Raw genomic sequence first — 10754 nt, 5'->3', positions numbered from 1 at the left:
GTGGCCGGCCACATCATATTAAAAGGATTTTAATTTTTTAAAATCTTTTCTTATGTGGATATCATGGTTTTAAAGTGTAACACCCCACCCTCCTCACTACTAGTCTGCGAGGGCGAAGCGCTACTGGACTACTAACTTTACTTAACTATCCTTGTTCACATGTTGATAGAAATTCCTAAAACTCTCGGAGAACTCAAAACATACAATTAACTAGCAGCGGAAGACTAAATGACTCATCTAATACATTCTTAATAAATGACAATCTTAATAAATTCTTATGCTAGGTCCCAAGGCTTCTATAGTCCAGGCATCACACATCCATCCACACCTCCTTGTCGCCTTCCTTTGCTATAACTTTTCCTTTCCTTTATCTGCAGTAAGAGGAAAATGCATCTATAAGCAAAATTGCTTAGTAAGCGCTATCTAACTCACAAAACTCGAATATGCATGTGAATATACTGAAATCTAAAAGCTGAATGCTCAAAAGGAAAATTACTCATGCTCATCTACAAGCAAAAGAAACATACTGAAATGCTAAACGTGTATAACAAATCTATACAATCATGCTAGCATAATCTTGCTGAATTTTAAACACTTTCTGAATCTTATTTCACTTGTTTAAAAACTTATACTTTAATACTTCAAAATAATAATCAACTTTCTTCTTGGGCCCAGGCGTAGTACCATCTTATGCGCGTTCCCTAATAGGTTGAGGTAGCGAGCCACCAATCCTAAAAGAGCAGACCTCGGTCTACCAGGGCCAAGACCTCGGAATTGGACACCTGGATTTGTTTAACGACAACCTCGGAAGTCGGGTACTAGCCTCTTCTTAAAAGTAAAATACTTATAATCTTAATTACTTCTTCTTTAAATGCCTTGGCATTTTAATAGGCACCCTGTGTGCCAAAAATCCCTAAAGTCTCGACTTTGGGATCTACTTAAGGCCTCGGCCTTTTCTTTTCTTTTCTTTATCTTTCTTATACTTTTCTTATAAAAGAATGCTTCTTAAAAAGACACTGAGATGTTTAAAACAATTTCTAACATTGAAGTACTAAACTGCACAACCAAGAGATCTAAACTGCACTAAAGTTCTGTATACTACGCTACAAAATTCTACATACTATAAGCTTTAACAGAACCTGCCTTGAAACTTAAATAGAAATCTGCATATATACTAACTAGAAGCAAAGCTGCATGCTCATAATACATGTACAGAAACTATGTAAAGCTTATGCTCATGATCTATGGACTGTTCTTGTAATAACACGCCTCTAACTGCATACTAATAGCTACGGCTGTTCATGCTTATCAATGCCAGGGAACTGAATTTAAATCTGCATATTTAGCTAACAGAAATCTGCATATTGTGCTAACAAAGAAACTTAAATTTGTACTACTATAATATGTAAAGATTTGTACTGCTATAATATGCAAAAATCTGCACTTAATAGGTCTACATTTCTAAACTGTTTCCAATCAAAGCAAAGCATGAGGAAACTGATAAATTGCAACTAAAACTTGCTATACTAGACCCAGTGCTTCAAGGATTATACTAAAACATGCATTCAGTAGGTCTACAGGTTCTGAATCGTTTCCAGCAAAGCAAGGCATAAGGTAAAAATGCTATTACTATGACAGAAATTGCTACATAAAGATGATGGAATGCTAGAATCTGCTGGAATTTAAAACTTAGGTAAAGCTTGATACCTATGTAAAGATTATACTTCTATAGGGCTTCAATTCTGTCCAGAAACATCTCAACCATAGAAAGGAACAAAACCATATCAAATCAAACTTCAATCCATCCCTACCCTTCTGCTATTCCGAAGGACAGGAAACCACCAATGAAAACACACTATGATCCATAGAATCAGAAAAAATAGGATCGAAATCCAGTGGTAATCTCCCAAATCTTCTCAATTCGATATCATCACAATGAAGCATAAATCAAACAACCCATTGAGCCTGGATCCGAACAAAACTAAGTTGCACATAAATCTATTGTTATCTGAAGTAGCAGGGCATTATTGAATTGCATCCATGCAAGACCCACAGCCAAACTGAGAATAGAATCATAGATCATACAAGACCTCACGGAAACCTCAAATTTCACCTATACAAATTCTCCTTCTTTCCTTAGGGTTCAAGGCAGCAAATATCAAAACAAAAACTCCTTAAAACACGCTTCGAACTCCTTAAAACATGCTTCGAAATCCAAACAAGAAGCTAACTTAAATCCGAAAATAGAGAAAGCAAGGAAACTCATGCAAAGCTTCAGGAACAAGGAGAGAATCAAAGATTAAACCTCGGAGCTATCCTACTGCAGGTGAGTAAGCGACTTACATCGGTTCCTTGGACTTACAGCCGGCGAGAACAATTCTAGGGCTTCGGAGAACTCGAGCTTTCGGTCCCTCCTTGTGCTCACGGCTCCTCCTCGACGAGAGGAACGCAAGGAGATGAAGAAGCCTTTGAATGAGCCTTTGGCCGGCCACCGGAGACGCCCTAAAGCTCGGCTGCGTTTTTCGCCCGAGAGGAGTCGCCGACGCGAGAGAGGAGAAGAGGAAAAGAGAGAAAAGAAAAAATAACTTAACCCCTCTCTTACCTATCCTTTTATAACCTAGGGTTATGGCTTAAGACCAATTCGTGATTGATTTGTTCACGAAACATGAGCGTGCTCGCTTGGTCCGCTGGAAAGTCGGATTCCCGAAGGTCTCGGGTTCGAGCCGCCCTCGGCTCCTTTTTAAACGGTAATTTTATTTCGTTTCTTAAGATCGCTTAACTATATTTAATTCCCTTAAATTATAACAAAACAACCGTGGATCAGCTGGTTGTCTGAGTTCGGTTAAGACATGGATCCGGGTCCGAGATCTTGGGTTCAAAACCCGACTTCAACATATTCTTTTTTTTAACTTCTTCCTCTTGGTAAAAATACCAAACTAACTCCAAAAATTACATAAAAATACTCTAAAAATTTCTAAAAATCCCTAGAATTTTTATAAAACATTTCTATATTTTAATAAGGTCTTTTAAGACTCCAAATCATGAAATTTGGGGTGTTGCATAAAGGAGAGAGTTTAAAATTTAAATCTTTCCTTTTATAGTTTTCTACAAAAGATTAAGTGAAAGATTTGATATCTTTCCTTATTTGTAGTTAAAAAGAAGATTTTAATTTTTAATAGAACTTTCCTTTTTTATAACCATGTTCATGTTTTAAAAAGAGAGTTTTAAAATTATATATTTCCTTTTATAAGTTTCTACAAAAGATTAAGAAAAGATTTGATATCTTTCCTTATTTGTAGATTGAGAGGAAGATTTAATTTTAAAAGATAACTTTCCTTTTTGGAAATCATCCACATGTTTTAATAGAGAGATTTTTATTTATAAAATTCCTTTTATAACCAATCATGAAGGGAAAAATTATTAGAGAAATTTTTATTTTAAAATTTCCGGAAACAAATTAGGAAGTTTTAATTTTGTGTTAAAACTTTCCTTGCTTGAAGCAATGAGGTGGCCGACGATGATATTTAAGAAAAGGAAATTGATTTTAATCAATTAAATTTTCCTTTTCATGGCAAAGATAATAAGGAAGGTTTTATTTAATTTTTCCTTATCTGTCAAGACCAAGGATTATAAAAGAGGGGGTAGGGGTGCCTTCATGGTGAACAACTCTATTATATTTTTCTCTCTTTCTTCCTTGGTGTGGCCAGCCATCCTCTTCTCTTCTTCTCTTCCTTTTGGTGGCCGAACCTCATTACTCTCAAGGAGACTCTTGTGGTGGCTGGATCCTACTTGGAGAAGAAGAAGAGGAAGGAGTTTCTTGCTTCCCTTGGAGCTTGGTGGTGGTGGCCGAACCTCTACATCCTTGGAGGAGTTTTGGTGGCCGGAACTTGGTGAAGAAGAAAGAAGGGCTTGGGTGGTTCTCATCTCGGTAGATCATTGCCCACATAACGTCCGAGATAAGAAGAGGAATACGGTAGAAGATCAAGAGGTTATTGCTTACAAAGAAAGGTATAACTAGTAATTATTTTCCGCATCATACTAGTTTTTCTTTATATGAATTCTAAACACAAGAGGTATATAATTCTAGGTTTCGAATTTGTGATTCGAGTTTGTGTTTTTTTTATTTTTCAAATTTGTGAATCGATTGTTCTTTTTGGTTAAACCTAGAGTTATATAAGGAAATTAAATATTAGATTTCATTAAAAGGCTTTGTCTAGGAAGTGGTGGTTGCTCCCATATCCAAGAAGGCCTAGTGCCTCGCCATGTTTAACCTGGAAGCCGATTTCTGAAATTAATATTTAATTAAATTTATAACGTAGGTGGATTTGGATCATTAATGTTAAGCATCGTTTGTGATCCAAGTCTAAACCAATAAGAATAGATAAGTTAAATTTGGAATAAATAATGTTAAGTTCCATTTGCGATTCCTAATTTAATTTCTAAAGAACATAATAGGTTGTTAGGAAAGATTCGACACTTGTATAAAATTTTTGTACAGTGGAACCGGTACGATCTTCCTAGGACCAACCAAAAATGGATACCACATGGTCGTGTGGAGGCCATGTGGGGTGTAACACCCACTAAGATTTTAAGATAAATATGAGAATGATGAATTTGCCTTAGAAAAATATTAGTAGAATGTTGAACCAAAAAGAAATAAAAATAGGGAGTGGTCAAGGATTGAACTTTGAACCTCTCATGATGTAAATAATAGGATTAATGGGTAATAACCAGTTGGGATAGGAATGATATATTGATAGCAAAGGAGGGAAACTCATGATAAGGATGAGAGTAAAAGCTAGCCAAAAGAAAGCAAGAAAAGAGCAAGAGAAAGGAAACTTGCCTTCCTTCTTTTCTCTCCCTCTTCCTCTCCCTTTGCCGTGACTTAAAGAGGACAATTAAGGGGATTCATTCCCCCTTGTTTCATCATGAATGATGAGAACAAATAAATAAATAAAATAAAAAGAAAAAAAAAGGGGGCTAAGGGAGAAGGAAAGCAAAAAACCAATTTTGCTACCTCTTCCCCCTTAACATAAAAGGGAGCATGTAAAGAGAAGATTTTATTTTTCTCTCATTTCTCTCATTCTCTCCTCTCCACCACCGAGAGCCTCAGCCCCCTCTCCTCCATTTTCGGCCCCAAAACAAGGTTCCTCCTAGGATACAAGGAAGGCTACCAAGGGAAATCAAAGGAGGAGAACAAGAAGAAGAGACCCTTTCTTCCATCACCACACTTTAGAACCACAAGCGAAAAGGAAGTAAGTATCCCCTCACCTGTGGTACAAGTTGTTTTAATGTGTTTTTGGATTTTATGAGGATTTTAAAACCTAGAAACAAAGTTGTGAAAATTCGGCCAAAGAAAGGACTTGTTGATCCTAGGAATGTTTAATATAAGCCTTGATTCATGATAATTTTTCTATGCTTTGTAAGAAGGTTTTCTCTCATATTTTTATATATATGTGATGCTGGATTAGAGATGTACCTAACCCTAGAGTTTTGGCCAAAAAGGTTTTATAAGGGCTAGGGAATTTATTTGTTTACCTAACTTGCACAAAACCCTCTAAATAAATGGTTAAGGATCCATTATTGTTTTCATACTTGAAAGTTACTTGGAACCAAAAGTACCCCACTCACAAGTTTCCGCCAAGGAAGGGTTTAGGGTTAGGAAGACTTTGAATTTAAACTCACCATGTTTATATGATAGAATATAGAGTTTCTTAAAGAGTTGCATGCTTGTATGTTGATAGAAACTCATGAACATCACTTTTAATGTTTCGGCCATGGTAAGGTGGATGGTTTAGAATAGCTTAAACAGATTTTTTTTAACATGCTCAAAAACCTCCATGACAATAAGATATGAAAGTTGTTTGATGCTCCCATGCTTAATTAGAGTATAGGAAAATTGGTTGCATGATATATGATAATTATGACCACAAGGGTCCTAGCTTGTTTGTGAACCAAACTTATATGTATAGTTTCTTTGATATTTTTGCCATAAAACTTGTTTAGGTTTTCCATACTTTAGGCCACCTAAAACCTAGTTTAAAGACTTGGAAGGTTTCGGCCAAACATATGCTATGAGATAAAGAAAGGAAAAACCTAGGAAACCTAAGACACAATTTAAATGTATGCTTATAGTGCTTGACTTTTATACATGTTATGAAATGTGTTATGACTTTCTATGCTTTTATGCCATTTGAACAAATTCCATGCTTGATGAGGTTCGGCCATGTAGGGTTTAAAGACCTAGAAACCTTAAAATTTAGACCTCATGTGTTAAAGATGCTTCTTATGAAATTGAGATAACATGTTGATTGTGTTCACATGCTTATACATTTAACTATGATTCAAATGGACACCTTAAAGTCTTGGCCATGAAGGGATACATGCCTTAGAAACCCTAGAACTTACATTGAACATGCTCATGTCACTCTCCATGAAATATGAAATGTAGAAAGCTAAAAATTCACATGCTATATGTTGTTAGTGACCTAAATTGATGCTAAGGGAAGTTTCGGCCATAACCACTTGCATGATGCCATTTATAAATTTATACATGATGTTAGAGTAAGTTCACATGCTTGTATGCTTGCTTGAAAACCTAAATGAGTACTTGTAAGTTTCGGCCATGACATAATTTTAAGGGCTTAAAGGATTTAGGAACTAACTCAATTGTGCTTACCATATTCCTTGAAACAAATGCTATAAATATGGTTAAGGTTTCCATGCTTTATATCATTTAGAACCTTGTTTCACACTTGTTAAGGTTCGGCCAAATGAGGTTTAAGGACTTGGAGAACTTAGAGTCCAAGTAAATCTTGTTTATAATACTTCCTATGAAAATGATATGTGGATGAATTAGGTTCTACATGCTTGGATGTTGTTTAAAACCTAAATTGGCACCTAAGAGGGTTTCGGCCAAGATAAGAACCCAAAGGACTAGGAAGCTTAGTACCCAAATTAATCATGTTACATTGTTCCTTATGATTGGATGAGCACATGATACACTTTTATGCTTAGACATGTATGCTTGTGAGCTATACAAGATGAGAATTTCTACGATATGTTATGAGTTCAAAATATGCATGCTTTATGTTATGATATGTGGGTAAATTTTACATGCTTTGATGATATGATATGAGCTGAAAATATGCATGCTTTGATGCTATGTTTAGTGCTTAAAATATGCATGCTTTCATGATATGCTATGTGGTTAAATTATGCATGCTTGATGATATGCTTTATGCTTAAGATATGCATGTTTTTATGATCTATGCCTAAGTGATGCATATTGTTATGATATGATGTATGCCTAAGTGATGCATACTTTTATGGAATGATGTATGCCTAAGTGATGCATACCTTTATGATATGATGTATGCCTAAGTGATGCATACTTTTATGACATGATGTATGCCTAAGTGATGCATACTTTTATGATATGATGTGTGCCTAAGTGATGCATACTTTTATGATATGATGTGTGCCTAAGTGATGCATGCTTTTATGATATATGATATGTATAAGTATGACATGTACTTTACTTTATATGGCTTGTACCAAGGGTGGGCTCCATAAGCGCCCCGGGGTCGATGGAATAAGACTCGGGCCTCGTTAGGGATGGGCTCCTAAGTGCCCCTAGGTCGATGGAGTAAGACTCGGACCTAGTATGTTGCCTTGTAGGGTTCAAGACTTGCTACCTTGGACCTACATAGGTTGCGCGCAATATGTAAGTGGTACATAGCCAGGATCCCCTTTAAGTTGAGATTATGTTCAAGTATATATGTAAGAAGAAATGGTTTTAAAGATCATGAGACATACACATGTTTTTCGGATACATGTTTTTCAAAATCATATTGTATATACCTTATGATGATTTATGATATGCCATGTTTAGATATGATTATGTTATGTTCCATGATATGTCCATGTGTAGGATATGCCATGACTCCTTATGACGATATGCCATGATTAGATACGATTATGTTATGCTTCATGCTATGCTTTACGCTATGATATGCCATGACTAGTTATGATTTCTTCATGTTGCATGATATGCTTAAAAGAGTATGTTACATTATGTCATGACTAGTTGAAATGATGCCATGTTGAGACATTCTTTGATTATACTATGATTTTCGGTTTTAGTGAGTAGGAAAGGAACTTACTGAGCCATGAGTGCTCACAGCTTACTGTCCTTGTACCACAGATAAAGGAAAAAGCTGGATGAGCTAGATGAGCAGCAGGAGAGGCAAGGAGATGTGTGTGGCAGTGGCTAGGCAACCAAATAAGAACCTGCTTTAAAAACTTTTAAAGAACTACGCTTTGGTATCATGAATTGTAGTACCGTATGTGTGACTTGATGTTATGTTTCTACTAATTTTGATATCATGTTATTGAGGCCATGATAGTGTAGTTCGGATTTGATGAAAAGTTTTTATTAAACTAAGAAAATTATTTTAAGTCTTCCGCTGTTTTAAAAAGAAAAATTTGTACATAGAGTATCGTAGCCCCGTCCCTTAGGGTTAGCAGGGAGGGCGGGCGTTACATTGGGGGCGTGTTGAGGCCGTGTGAATTTCACATAGCCATGTTAAGGTCGTGTGGAATTTTCAGGACTATAAACCGAAAGTAAAATGGACATAACATTATGCTTGGTTGGAGTTTTAGGCTGTTCTTTATACCAATTTGTAGATAACTTCAAGATATACAAATTTGATGAAGACTTGCACCAGAGAAAACCCCATATTGATGGTGTAAAAGATGCTGCAATGAAACATAGCCATTTAGAGCTATGACAAGGGTCATGACAAGGGGTGTGCAAGGGCCATGCAAGGGGTGTGTGAGAACCACATCATCATGACATGGTCGTGTCACATTTGCAGAGCCAAAGCAGTACATGGTCGTGTCCCAGACACGACCGTGCAAGCCTACTAGAGCCAAAGCAGTACATGGCTGTGTAGATCTACACGGACGTGCAACATTTCCAAAAGCCAAGAAAGCCCTGGCCGTGTCCTAGACATGGCCGTGTAGGAGTTTCAGAGCCAGAGGCAGAGCAAGTCGTGTAGATCTACACGACCGTGCAAGGGGGCAGTCACAGAGCATGCCACGGCCGTGTGAGTATCACACGGCCGTGTCACCTGGGCAGTGAAGGGAATGGACTAGGTCGTGTGAGCTTCACATGGCCGTGTCTTGGGATCGTGTGGCGCCCAAACCCCAACTCCATATAAGGGTTTCTTTCTCATTTGAAAGGGGGAGTTCTCCCTTTTGGGACAGGATGAGATTTGGGGTGATTCCTCACCTTCTTGGAGGGATTTTCCAGCGATCTAAGGGTAGATCTTTAACGAATCGACTCCGGAAATGAGGATTGGATCCGAAGACCGTTCTTCATCGTAGATAAGCTTTTCTTCCCTTTCTCTTCTTGGGTTTTGGGATTAAGATGCTTGTAATTTTCTTGTCATTGGATTTCTTTTCTTATTCTATAGATTAGATCTCTTTGTTCTAGGATGGAGAGAGTATTTGTAATATGATTTGATGTAAACTCTTGTGGATTTGCCAATTTCTTATTTCTATGATATTGTCCTGTTTTGTATCTATTTGATCTTGTGTGGATTGATGTGATTGGGCTTGATTATCATACTTGATTGAATGTTTAAGTGTCTTGTGGATCTTGTAGAGGTAATCCCTCATTCAATTATCCGAGGGACGTACGTGACAGACATGCTCATGTAAGGACGATTGAGGGACAATCTTGAGGGTGAAATAAGGTCATTCAAGGGGGTAAGATAGTTTGTATACATTAATCTTTTATATCTTGATTTGGTTGAGAAGTAATGAATTTCTATGTTGATTTTTCGAGGGACGCATGTGACAAGTAAGCCCATGTAAGGACATCATAGGAATCATTCCTAATTGATCACATTTAGATATAGATTTTAGTCTTAAGCCGGTTGTCTATTGCAAGAGAGAATCGACAACCTTCTACAAATGATGGACAATTGAGGAATAAGATATGGTAGATCATTTACATTGAATAATATTACAAAGAAACCAAAACTACTAGAACACCCTTTTATCGTAGCCCTTATTCATGTTTTTATGCTTTACTTTTCATAGTTGCACTTAGTTTTACAAATCCATTGATCAGTTGTTTAGCTAATTCATGTTGAGATATCTTTAGTGGTTATATCCAGTCCCTTTGGATATGATATCTTTCTTTATTACTGACAACATATCCGTACACTTGCGGATCATTAACAGTGGATGCGAGGCTTTATATAGAAGCTACAACAGAGACCTAGAGGAGGAATTGGTTTAGGCCTCCTGGTGGGCTTGGGCTTCCTGTATTCAGCCCAAACACCCAACTCAAGTCCATCAATAATAACCCATACGACTCAAGGATTATTATTAAACTACCGCACCAATCTCATATTACAATATGAGCTCCTTCTTATCATGAGTGCATTAATCTCCCTGTGTTTAAGATATCGTATGCCCATTAATTAAATGAGTTACTAACAACTCAATTAATTAATATCTGATTCCAAGAGTAGTATCATTCAACTTTATTATCATGTCGGACTAAGTCCACCTGCAGGGTTTACATGATAATCCTTATGAGCTCCTCAAGGGGGCATCATCAACCTAAATAATTAAGACACAGATTTTTTCTATAATCAACAACACACCATATAAATAGCACTATTTCCCAACTCACCGGGCCTATTGATTTAACGAATAAATCTCACCCATTGATAAGT

The sequence above is a fragment of the Zingiber officinale genome, chromosome 2A (assembly GCF_018446385.1).
Source record: "Zingiber officinale cultivar Zhangliang chromosome 2A, Zo_v1.1, whole genome shotgun sequence".
NCBI lineage: Eukaryota > Viridiplantae > Streptophyta > Magnoliopsida > Zingiberales > Zingiberaceae > Zingiber > Zingiber officinale.
The sequence above is the reverse complement of the archived record's forward strand: the minus strand, read 5'-3'. Positions refer to the sequence as shown.